The 12,823-nt window shown below is 41.0% G+C and overlaps 1 protein-coding gene across 5 annotated transcripts in view; it reads right to left on the bottom strand.

The window, feature by feature from the left end:
* The window catches only part of LOC125294358 (fibroblast growth factor receptor 1-A-like), a 32,546-nt gene extending 26,435 nt beyond the window's left edge, over positions 1-6,111 (bottom strand). For 2 of the 5 annotated variants that reach the window (XM_048242979.1, XM_048242981.1), the window contains exon 1: positions 5,064-5,387. The gene's annotated coding sequence lies outside the window, so the exon portion shown is untranslated. Of the gene's footprint in view, positions 1-5,063; positions 5,388-5,838 lie in introns of those variants that run through there. The other 3 variants (XM_048242983.1, XM_048242984.1, XM_048242980.1) reach the window with 2 other exon arrangements.
* Between the last annotated feature and the right edge of the window lie 6,712 nt (positions 6,112-12,823).

Genomic DNA, 12,823 nt, shown 5'->3' with positions numbered 1-12,823 from the left:
TGGGCCCCGTAAGCAGTGACGCACCCCAGTGCCTGGCTGGGCTCCAGCTCCAGCCCCGGTGCGGGTCATCTGCCAGACAGCCGGAGGTCTTCAAGAGCGCTCAGCAGCGCAGGCTTGGCCAGCCCCAACTGTGCTCCCCGGAGGACCTGGTGACCGCAATGCGCGAGGCAGGTCCGCCGCCAATAACACCCTCTTCGGTGCGCATCACTACAGCGCCCTCAACCCGCTATGAGGGACAACCTCCTTGGGGCTTTTGCAACTCGTACAAATGCATGTTTGTTACAAATGCATTAAAACTGAAAAAAAATCACTACAGTTGTGTAACCTTGATGTGTGGAAGAGGCTGGAGAAATTTGTTTTTGGTAAGAACTCGCAACTTACACAAATGCTTTCAATTAACTTTTTTGAGGCGAAAACTATGATTTTTTCCCCTCCATTCTGCCTACCCTATACTAACGTGGACCAACAATCTGTTAACGAAAGCTTCATATGGGGCATTTAAATGGCTCTCTATTCAGCCTTGCACTAAGCAGACAGGAAGTGCCAATTGAGAGAGCTCTTGGAGGCATGCGTTTCAGGTCTTTTCATTAGCGGTGTCTGCAGGGACCCAGCTTGACAATTAGCAGAATAAGCGCGGTGCTAAGCACGAGGGTAGCAGCGCTGTCACACACAGCTAAACAGTTGTCGACCAGAGACTTGGAGCTTGGGATCTTTTCACTAACTTTACCCCAGGGCCCCTCTGGGGTTCTCCTTCCTACGGGATCAGTTCCACATCACAACCCCGGCCAACACACACACACACACACACACACACACACACACACACACACACACACACACAACAAAACACCTGAGGTTCCACAACAAGTGCAAACTTGACTTCCTCCAAAAGCTACAGGGCACAAGTGTTTATTTATGAAAAAAAAAAAGAATCAAAAAGCGAAAAAAGGGGAAAAAAACAAGTTGAAACATTTCAGACTGGTTTCATTTTCTTCCTAATGATGTCCTTAAGCAACTGTAACTGAGTAGCAACTCACTAGAAAACCAGAATCCTGTGAATTTCTACTGGCTTTAAATATCAAGCCATCACAAACACTGAAAGCATCTCATACAAGACAAAACTCGAGACAACAGAATGCTGCCTAAAACTCTATTGATCATGTACCAATGAACAGTAGTGGAGATAGTGCCACTACTGAAAGGGAGATATCCATCTTTTTAAGAAAAGAAACAGGCTCCAGTTTCAGTCCAACAAGATAAACATTGACAGTTTATCTTGGCCAAATGCATCTGCTTCATGTTTACCTAACAACTGGCCTGCATTTTTGCTTTGAAGTATCTCACAGTGTCTGCATTACATATCAGATACCATGTCCAGGCATTTGCATGTCTCATATTAAAACAGTTAGTCTCCCTTAAGTGTCTCGGAAGAGCTGACATTATAGCACTGTGGCGCTCCCATTATCGTTCTCCAAACAACAGATTAGTCGTGCGGACAGGAGAATAAACACACAGCCAGGAACATTCCTCTTATGGTCACAACCTCCCTGACGCAAAGAAAGAAATCTTTTTCCTTTTGCTTCTTTTTCCATTTTTAACTTGAGTTTTCCATTCATTTCTTAATAGCTGAGTGGCCGTTTTGGTGTAGGGAAAAAGCAGAATCTCTCTCTTGACCTAATTCTAAAATGTGTGCTTTAATATGCTTCATGAAGTCTCTAGTCTTTTGGGGCAAAATAAAAACAATAATCAAAGTTTGTTGGCGAAAGAGGTCACGTATAAAATCAGAAGCTCAAATCAAAACTTGGGTGAATTTCCATTTGACTGCCCAAAATGCTGATTTCAAGTATTTACATGATGATGCATTATGATGCTATAAATATTGCCATGACAGTCGCCAACGATCGCCAGCCCTGCGTGTGTGATGTTTTTTCGCACCCCTCCCCCCACCCCATCCCAACCCCCCAACCCCCCTGATGTTCCGAGGAGAGTAAGCACCAGGGCCGGCCCCTTAATTACCATCCGCAGTCGACCATGCGTAGCATTCCTGAGCTGTGGGCATTTGTTTCAGAGACAGCAGGTCTGACCCCGGTGGTTCCTCCCCTCCTGGGGGCCTGTCTGCCCCGCGGGGAGCCCAGAGACTGCAGCTCCGCAGGGGTCCCTATTAGGAGAGGTGCGAGGTAGACTGGGCCTGCTCCTCTGCACCCCTCACACACACTTTCACCTTACTTCTGAAAGGGGCTCAGGCTCAAGGGCTGTGAGGGATTTTTAGGATTTAGAAAAAGGAAAAAGGTCCCACCCAAACTTGTCAGGTGTCAGACATTCTACTGGTAAAAGAAGGAGGGTGGTCTGCACACTGTGGCTCCAAACCCTACTTCTTTTATTTTCTCTTTAAAAGGGCTTTCTGGGATTTTTAGGATTACACACAACAGTGTTGTCTCTAAGAGCTCAAACCACTTTCTAGACACAAAACTCAGCTTTTTAAATACTTTGGTGCACTGCTATGACTGCTCTCTTCCAAGACAGCTCAAATGTGTGAGTGGGAACACAAAACAGAAGATAATACATCCATTTACTCATCATCAACAGAGAGCAAAGGTAACATGACTTTTGGAAGTATAGGCCTAATCCATCTGGCAGGTAAATAAAGAAGGATCTGGAGACCACTACAATCCAGAGGGCATTATGCAAGTATGGAGCGGTTTTAATGACATGCCTATTCTTTCAGCCATAATTTGTACTGTCACAAGCTTTATTTTAGCATTGAACTGTTGTTGCCATTTTCGTGTCTTGCAACTTCCTCCTTGCTTTTCAAGTTTCAGGAAAAGCCTTTTCGGAAAACTGTTATTAACACGACTTAAGCGACTTTCCTGTGGCAACTCTAACCCATAAATTAGAGGGCAGAACAAAATTCCACTCCACCATTCCTTGCTCTAAAATGAGAACCTCCTTCCGGAACTGTTCCCAATGGGAGCACAGATCTGCTCAAACAAACACTGCCCTCCTCCTCCCAATCATTTTCAGTCATCAGTAATTGATGCTTCCATCACACATTTTTCTACACCCTGGCATGTAAACGCCATGACTACAGACAGTGTGGGTGCTGCAAATCACCATTTCTCCACCTGATGCCAGTTCTATTGAGGGGAAGCCTTGGTAGTACTACCTTCCCAAACTATGTCCAAGTATGAACAAAATACCCTTGATATACATACACAGTGTATGTCAAGCCATACAATGTGCAACAAGGGATCTTAATGCACTGACCAGCATCGTGCAAAGAAAGAAGAGCATAACACCTTCACACACGAGATGTAAACAATGGCTACCAGCATATGCAGTTAGTACATACACTGTATTCATCCATCATTGTCATTCCAGTGCAATACACTGAACACTGCATAAGAGGGTCCACAAACACAAACTTGTGATTAAGACCTTCAAATATATTCCTCTCCAAACATCGATAGCTGTAACTGGTATGGCATATTTTAATCCAGTTGACAGATAAACACCTCAACTACTGGACTAAAATAAAATAACATCTGGCAAATCTGGCTGTAAGCAAAAATTAAATAAAAGCAACAACAAAAAAATACCTAAAAATGCATATGCATGCAAACAAAAAAGCACGTTTTACAGATTTATATCAAATTTAATGAGTATTGGGGGCATATTGTAAAAACCATCAAATCAAAAATAAAAAAGCAATTTGATATAAAGGAAAGCTCAAATGTGATGCCCCATTAGAGGAAACAATGATATGCTCCAGGACTCCAATGGCTGTCCAATTGCAAAATGACAAGCACAAAACACAATCATTTGCTGACACACAGAGAGTATTGCAGGTAGTCATCAGGGCAATTTTCCATTATTGCATTTCTGTTAATACAACTTTGGATACATTACCAGCACTGCCATCAAACAGCAAACAGTGAATGAGTGAGGCAAAGTGTGCACATTAGAGCCCTCAATTTGGAAGAAACATGAACAGTGGTAGCCTACAATCTGGTTGAAGTACAATGTGAAGAATTTCTTAAGACAAACGCCAGTAGATAGACCTTTAACATTAGCAGCCATTTCACGTCAAAACATAATTTCTGGCATAGGATGAATCTTGGCAATAGGCTAGGCATCCTTTTAAGACATAGGGGCATACGGGTGTGGACACTTAGACCTGATGACAAAATACATTTCCAAATGAAAAACCTCACATGACAAAGATTGTAGGCTTAATGTGTGAAATGAATTGCATAACCCGGCAATCTCACCCTCTGTTTTCGTATTTAACATGCAAATGACCGCGACCCCAGTTCAATTGTTCTCCTACAAGCACTGAAATGGTTGAACTGTGTCGGGAGGGGGCCATGGGGCCATGTGGACTAAGGAAAAGAATAATCGGAAAACATGAAGTGATGCTCTTCAATTCGTAAGATGAACAGTCAAATGTATCATTGGAAAAAGTTATTAAATAAAACAGTTTAGCCACTGGCCCTTGGCCAATTGGGCATCTCTGAATGCGCAGCTGAGTAGGGACATTGCATTTTACAAATGAATTTGCCTCTGTGAAATATTCCAATTAAAGCTAAATGTAACGAACTGCAAAACGCGAGAGTCGAAAAACGTCCGCGCAGCACACCGCCAAAAGTTGATGGAGACCACTTGAAATGCTCTAGGCAATGGTTATCTCAACCGGAATTCAACCTACTCAGGTTATCACACGTCTCCGGAGAGAACGGCTGTCCATCAATACAAACATGAATCCTAGCATCCGCTTGTTGGTAGACGCAATAGAGATGAAGGAATGGGCTATATACAGGCGGTAAGCACGGTCTCCTCCGTCCTCAAAGTCTCAAAGAAACACGTAGTCAAAGTTACAAATCTGTTCACTACGTGCAATCACACACACAAGGGAAAACAGTCGCGAAACGAGCACCACCAAGCATGCATGGGCTCTGAAAGTTAGTTTGATCAAAACGATCTGTATAACCAAAACGCGTGTATTTAAATATTTCACACAAGTGCATATCTGTAACTCAATGGTAAACATCAAAGTAGGCTATTACCTTGAGAGAGAAATACAGAAGTTCCTCCTAATTCCCTTTTTTTTTGTTCTGGAGAAGGTTTATCCGATAGCAGCAACTTTAGTGACCAGTCCTTCGGTTCGGTTCATAAATCCATTTAAAACGTATGTTCCATTTAGTAGTTCTCAGGGTTAAAACTATAGGAAAAGGCTGAAAAACGATTGGAAATGTTGATACCACAACAAAGATTAGATTTTAATTTAAGTCGCCTTTAGTCTTCACTATCACGGGGCGAGTTGTAGCGCGTACCATCGACCTCCCCAAAAGTGGAGAAGAAACAAATGAGATTCCGGGCTCAAGGAAACCTCCTACTACCATCGCTCAGAGACTACTTACATCACCGAATTTAAAACCTGGCTCCCCCTGCCATTCGAAACACCTCAGTGCCCAACAGCACCATTTGCATTATGGGATTGTAGTCTGCGAGGGAGTGTGATATAAAATCGCCTGATGAAGACATTGATATGAGATTTAGTAAACAGTTTTGCAAAGTTAAATAAATTATGTTTACCAGATGTCTTGTTCATTATCTGCAATTCTAATTATTTATAGTAGAGACAAACCCATACATTTAGTTAACATTTCAGTTAATAAAACATTGTATTTTAAGAGCTTTCATAATAATAGATACTTGTTGTTAATCATCAAGAATTTTCACTTATAGTATACTCATCTGTTTAGAGGGAACTTTTTTATCACCACAACAGAATAGTTTTACATTTGTAAAGGCTTGTAACTATTACACAAAAATACTAACCTCATCATAGAAATGTTAAGGATGCAGTTCTTCAGTGTAGATACCTTTCATTAGGACAGGTAGAACACGCTGCAGACTTAGATGATCAATTACACTTGGTTTTCTGTGCTGTTCGCCCCAATGGTCAAGGAAAAACACACCAGCTCTGATCCTTTGTGCAGTGAGCCTTACAAATCAGATCCTTCTGGATTATTTCCTTGACTTGACACAAGTAGATGCTATCAGTGATTCATTTTCGACCATCTCATTTCCTCCGTGTTGTGTTTAAAGAGGTGTAATTAGCTGTCTTACACCCCCAGTGGACATCATCTGGTCTGTGAAGCAGTGTGACTCTTCACTGAACCCTGCCTAAGCCAATCATGTGCACTGAGAACAGCATGGAGGCTCAGGGACAGCATACTCTCTCCTCTGCTGACACCCCTGAGAAACACAATTAGGTTGTTTGGGAAATATACTGTGGAAGAGTCACAGGTGAGCAAGTTTAGTTTGTATCGGTCAGAATATGAATAATAAAAAATACAGGCAATTTTACCTTATTGGAATATATGAAAGTTTGAAATTGAATCCGGCACCCTGTTTGATGTCAATATTAATTTGTAGTGTCACATTTTAAAAACTGCTCCCAGAAAGTACAAAATACCTCTCTTTCCCCTCCTTTCTCCTTACACTGGGCTCCAGCCTGAATTCTGTTCAAATGCTGAGGACATAAAGATCTTCCACTGGAACAGGAAATGGTTCCTGAGCCTTATTACTGGGAAAGGCAAAAAGAAAGAATAAATCTAGCTAATTGTCCATTATCCTGACTCTTATTTTTTGGAGGGCAAACAGGCCACTCTGAAAGGGTCCCATTGACCTACTAAAGAGGGCTTATCACCAAATATTGCAATGAATAGAGGTGGCAATGAGGTGTGAACCAAGCCTACAAAGACTAATGAGAGACATGTCGGGGGAGGGGGAGGTGGGGTGAGGGAGGGAGGGAGAGGAAGGAAAGAAAGAATGAACAAACGAGCGAACGAACAGACAAACAAATGAGTAGGCCTACTCTGCAAGAAAGTGTCGGGTTGAAAATCTTTTATAGTAAAAGTAAATAAAACACAATATAACATGAACTTAACTGCTGTCAAGGCACTTTGGTGAAACATACCGGTACATATATGTTAAAGGACAGACAGGGAACGCTTCCCTGGGTCAAAAGGGTTTTTTGCAATAAAACTACAGGCTGCTATTCAAAAATGGGCCTCTAAATCAGTGGTCCCCAAACTACGGCCCGCGGGCCGGATACTGCCGCCACCTCATTTTAGGTAGCCCCCCAAAACATGTCCGTGGTATATAGGATCCGGCCCGCACGGGAGTACGACATCGTCAAACTATAACCTCCGATTTCCCCCATTCATTCTCTATGGCGGGTCTTAACAGTACACATGTAATACTCTTTTTGTCCACTGGTGGTTGTTTTGGCGCTGTTTCGCGTTTGCCATCGAAAACAGAATGAAATGTATAGTAGGCCTACCTGCAAACAATGTAAGAGGCCTCTGCTGGCTGCATCAGTGCTCAAAGTATTCTAAAAATGTATCAATTAATTGTTAATAACTAACTAACTTCTATTCAAGTCATAATTCTGGAACTTTCTGGTATAATTATTTATATTTTGCACTATCACCATGACCACTATCACCATTGCACTACCACCATGACACTCATTCACACAGAGCACCTTAGAGCACCTTACCATACCTTACTATGCACAGAGAATCACAGGCTCAGTCCCTGCCTCAGTCATTGCAAGCGCCTCTGATTTATTAATCACCACTATGTGGATACTGTTTTTCGAATTTATTTAGATTAAGTGTTAGTATAATTTGTAATTTTGTTATTTGTATTTTAGTATATTTTTATATATTGTATTAAGTGTTAGTATAATTTGTATTTTAGTATATTTAGCATATCCTTTATCTTCTACTGTCCTTACTGCTTAGTTGTGTTTTTATATTATATACTTTAATTACTCTTCTGCTGTTAAAGAATGTGTTTGTGTTGTATGTATGCTGCTGAGACCTTGAATTTCCCCTGGGGATCAATAAAGTATCTATCTATCTATCTATCTATCTATCTATTTTTATTCACTCGTTCAAATGTTCATACAGAGTTCACAAAGTTCTCATCAGGTGAGTGAAAGTTAGAATGGTGGTCATTTCAGATGTTTCTGCCACCACTTCATAAAACTCATAGTTTGAGAACTTTAAATTATTTGTAGGATATTGCTTGTTCACAACTTGAGCTGTGTATGCAAAGTTCAGAGTTCAAAATATACTTTTGGGACTCCCTGCTTATAGTTTTGAGAATGCTATTATTAGTATTATTTCATTTGAGCTACATTTTACACTGATATGGCATGATGGCAATATAAACATATAAATATAAAATCTAGCCTATAGATTAAATGTAATGGAATATTCAACTAAGGTAGACTGCCTTTGTTCACAGCGCTAAGCTATTTATGGTTACTGATATACTCCGAGTCTCTGGCCCTCTCTTATAGCCAGGGATAGTGAGCTGGCCCTCGGAAGAAAAAGTTTGGGGACCACTGCTCTAAATCATCATAGAAATATAAAAACATTGAGGCACTCCTGTACAAAAATGAAAAGCCTTACTGATCAGTGGCTACATGCATTATGTATTTAAAGAAATTGTATATGTCATATTAAGGTAATGTTGTGAAAAAAGGTCATTTTAAAATGAATTTTCTTAGATTGGATGAAGATGGTTAGAAACAGAAGAAATACAAAATAGAATGATATACGTTGATGATGACATGATCAACGCCAACAATCCATCTGGCTACCATACCCACATCAACGTAGACTGGTTCAACTCTTCAATCAAAAGCATAATTTATGTCTGTAGAGACCATATGAAGTTTGACTTTGATGCTAAATGAAGTCCCATTGATCCTTGATTCCCAAACGCATGCCTCACTTTTCTTGGGCCAGGAATTAATCAGCCCAGGCATTTTGTGGACTGCCTTTGCTGATGTTGTGGGGGGGGGGGGGGGGGATGACAGGAATTTTTGGGACGACCCTCGATTTTCTCTCTGTGTGAAGTCTGCATTTGTAGGAACCGTTGCACATGGAGGGCCCACAAGGAGTGGGACCACTGGATACCATGCATGTGCACAGTTTTTAGACACCTGTGACAGGGGATCAACTGACCATGGTTATTAGGAGGAAAAAGTCATCTGAAATGTCATCTGTGGTGGTTGTCATTCAGATGTTTTGAAGGGGTTATCTTTTCCTTTGATATACATGATTGTATGTGTGTGTGTGACCATTGATCATGTTGGGGTTTTGTACCTAATCAGAAATTAATTCAGATGTGAAGCTAAAGATCTGTAATCACAAATAGAGACACGGTCAATGATGGAAAAAGTAAAAGCATTAGGTTGCACTCTTGTTAGAATCTCTCTTTATAATTTAGAGTAATTTATTTTCCATAATTAAAACAGTTGAAACAAATGATTTTGTTTTTTCGTTTCACTAAATGCATGTATAATGTATAACCAAAGTAAAATGTTCAACAAAAATAAAACCAATCTCCCATCTGTACCGATGCCACTCACATCCACTGAGTGTTTACTAGGATATACAGGGCTGCAGCATTCCCTCACAATGCACACAAATGATCATGAGGTCCGCATTCACTAAAAGCAGCTCATGTGTGGCTGCTCGAGATGTGAGGGTTTCATGTGAGGACGGAGCACATGAGCGACAGGGATCAACTCAAACCATGTGCACTGACGCTTAAAAGCTAATGCGGCCCGCCAGTCATTTCCTTGACATGGACCTGGCCAGTTTCAAACAGTTTCCCACTTCCGTTCGAGTCATAAGGTAATCATATGGTGGGAAAGAAAATGCATTTGGCAACAAATGAATTGGATATCCTGTAGACCTTTATCTTTATGATCTTTATGTTAGTCCCCTTTGTGAGTAAAACCTTAAGGCTAAATTGAATTAAACTTCATTTGTTATAATTCCATTACAATAATTTGAATGGAGGTACAGTGAAGAGTTATCTCAGCAAAAAGGTCATTGTATTGGACATTATGGCAATGGTCATGAATTCAGCCAGAGCAGAATAGTCCCTGAAGCTCTAGAACACTTTTAAATAGATTTAGATAGAGGGATTGTGGAAGTTCAAGTGCATTGCACAGATTACAAGACAATACCCTCCAGCCTGTCTGTATGGTCTGTGCAATATCTGTTCTTTCAGAAGTGCCATGCTGAACAGAACTATTGGTATAGAGAGCTGGTTCCAGCCCTGTAAAGCTTAAGAGGAGGTACTAATGAGGGATTGCCTGGGAATGGAGGCCTGACATGACGTTCTCAGAGTTTGTGGCTGCACCATTTGCATCTGTTTGGGTGTGGTTTCTGAACAAAGTAGCAGCCAAGATCCCAGATATGGTGTACACGCGCAAACACATAAACAAACAATAAACTATTGGGAGAAAGATAGATAGAAAGATAGACAGATAGATAGATAGATAGATAGATAGATAGGCATTTATGGTAAATTTTTTATGTTTTACCTAGACAGTCCCACCAACGATGGTCAGGGAAAGTGTTTCTGTTTCAAATCTTTTTTTAAAAGTGAAAGCATGTTTCAGTTGATTTTGTTTTGTATCACAATAGACTGTGGCAGACCCAGCAAACACAGACGAGGCTCTGAGACGACAGCACTCCCGGGGTCCCTTCTTTTCATGGTAAAGAAATATGCCGGATACTGTTAAAGTTCGGACCGCCGTGCCTCAGAAACAAAAGGAGAAGAAAACCACACATCAGCATGGATGCAGAGTGTCATTTCAAAAGGACCTGCCAAAGAACAATGCTCCCCCACACACATGATTTGTTTGCTGGACTATTTCCATACCAGCCTGCCCACATCTAGGACAGAAGAGCATGGACTAACTGCCTTTCTCTTCCCCGTCTGCTGACAAAACCAGCTTAATGGTGTATGTCCAAATATTCTTTCACAGGCAGGGACAAAAGAGACAGAGAGAAAGAGAGAGAGAAAGAGAGACAGAGAGAAAGAGAGAGCCCTGCTCTTTTCTCGTCCTGTCAGTCCATCTCAGCACAAGCCCCCATTCATCCATCAGCAGTACCCCCATCCTTCCCCGGCCGAGCAAATCACATCAGGCTTGAGGAGGGGAGCGCTTCCGGAACTCTCTGGGCTCTTTTTGTTGAGGGCCTCCTTCACCCGCAGATTGAGGGTGGCCTTTTTTTTGTCCGATAGCCTTTGACCCGAGGGGTCAAGGGTTTTCTTGTTTAAGCCCAAAGCAGACCAAACATGTGAATTGGCCAGCATGTTGCTGGGTCTGTGTTTGTATTGCATTGTGCCTGTAACCACACATAACACAGTACACTCTTTACGAAAGATTAGGTCACAATGTCTACCTTGCTGCTGATTTTATTACTTTATTACAGAATTTAAAATATCATTCTATTTTTTTTTTCTTTGGTGACACCAGCAACCGCCTGTTTCTGGTTTTCCTGTGATATGCTACATTTGAAGTGGAACTACAAAAAATATCAAACATTACATCATCATATCAAACATCAAGGGATATGTTGTCATTCATCAACCACTCTACAATGATGGAAATTGAACAGATAGGTACTTCTATATCAAATATCATGAGTAGAAAACTGCCTCAAGATAAAGAAATAAAGAAGAAGAACATATACAGGAACAACTCATTTGAATTCTCATACAACACACAATCTCTTGAAACGTGAGGCTCTTGAAAAGCTATAGGAACAGATCATCCTTCATCTATTTGTATCAGTGTGTTCCCACTGATTAAAGATACACAGTCAGATTTGATTTATAGTGAATGACTGCTCATTATTTGTCATCTGAATAGTATGAGATTCTGGGCAGTTTGTCTACCTGCCATAGCATGTGTCAAGAGATGCTTTTGTGAAGATTGCATTATCATAATCAATAAGAACAGGTTTATTTTTTTCCCTACAGAAACCAATGAGAGGCACACAGACATACACAGAGATAGACAGCCATCCTCACAAACACATACACCACACCACACCCCACACACACATGCACGCGCCAAATTATAGGCATGGAAACATTCATCATGTTATTTCTTGATCTTATTTTGACATTGTAAACAATAGGCAGACACTCTGAGGGGTTTAATTACATACAGTATTACACTCTATTATGTCTTGGATTTTTGCTGATGTACAACACCCATGTTTCAAAACCAGTGAGAAATTTCAAGTCTACTACTAGCATTCAGCAAAGCACATACGTTCCACACCTGTGGAATAGCAGGCTGACAGCCATTAAGTCAGAACAAAAGTCTTTACATGTTTCTCATATGCATTTGATACATATTTGGCCTGTTTTACATTAGAGCAATCCTCGACTATCAGCAGGCTCTTTCAATATCATGATTTACTCTTGTCAAACAATCCTCTTGCACACCTAAGTACCTAATATTCAGAGTTCTCATTCTAGATTAAACCCTAAATACCTGATTACATTATTGATAATACCACCATCTGTAGGCCTACATTTTTCATGTAGTCATAATCACGTGCGAAATGAACTGTAATATCATATATCCAAAGCGGGAAATTGACAGCATGGAACTGAATAATTTTTAAATGACCCAACAGCCATATCTGCCTGGTGTACTGGTGTTGGGACTGCTCTATAGATGCAGGCATTGGCTAAGATCATTGTTTTCCATCACACAGACACACTCACATTCCAGGCATGTAGACACAGGCTGAGAGCAGGCAGAGACCTAGCACTGAGTGTCAGTATGTGTGTTTTACTGGCACCCTCATAAAACATTACCAGGCAACACAAGGAGCAGGGTGGGGGAGAGAGAGAGAAAGAGAGAGAGAGAAAGAGAAAGAGAGAAATGGGAGCGTGTGTCTCAGCATAGCAGACAGTTTTATAC

Source organism: Alosa alosa, chromosome 5 (assembly GCF_017589495.1).
Source record: "Alosa alosa isolate M-15738 ecotype Scorff River chromosome 5, AALO_Geno_1.1, whole genome shotgun sequence".
In the NCBI taxonomy this organism is placed as follows: Eukaryota; Metazoa; Chordata; class Actinopteri; order Clupeiformes; family Clupeidae; genus Alosa; species Alosa alosa.
Note: the sequence above shows the minus strand (reverse complement) of the source record. Positions and strands in the feature narration are given on the sequence as shown.